Consider the following 392-nt stretch of genomic DNA (forward strand, 5'->3'; position numbering starts at 1 on the left):
ACCACGTCCTCAGTGCCTCCGTACCTCTGCACTTTACTTCTGCACCTCCTCTGAGTCTCAGTGTGCTTTTCTCTTGCCTTCTAGTTGTAGAATTTCCACTCAGCTAGCCTTCCTGTGGTTCTGGATGATGTCCGTTTTGTCTTTTAGTTGTATTTTTGAAGTGGTTATGCGATGCAGCAATTTCCAGTGTTTACCTATGCCGCCATCTTGGTTTCTCTATATTTGCACATTTTTATTTGCTTCTTTCTGAAAGGCTGGTAGCAAGGGATAGAAAGAGGGTCATATTTCCTGCCCAGCTGGTGTTGCTCAGTGGTTGAGCATCAACCTATGAACCAGGAGGTCATGGTTCAATTCTCAGTCAGGGCACATGCCCCCTTTGCAGGCTTGATCAC

At 46.2% G+C, this 392-nt stretch overlaps 1 long non-coding RNA gene across 1 annotated transcript in view; it reads left to right on the plus strand.

Moving 5' to 3' along the window:
* LOC102766562 overlaps positions 1 to 392 on the plus strand; it is a 46,782-nt gene that overhangs the window by 29,109 nt on the left and 17,281 nt on the right. The gene's annotated exons all lie outside the window — the stretch shown is intronic.

This window comes from Myotis davidii, unplaced genomic scaffold (genome assembly GCF_000327345.1).
Source record: "Myotis davidii unplaced genomic scaffold, ASM32734v1 scaffold265, whole genome shotgun sequence".
In the NCBI taxonomy this organism is placed as follows: Eukaryota; Metazoa; Chordata; class Mammalia; order Chiroptera; family Vespertilionidae; genus Myotis; species Myotis davidii.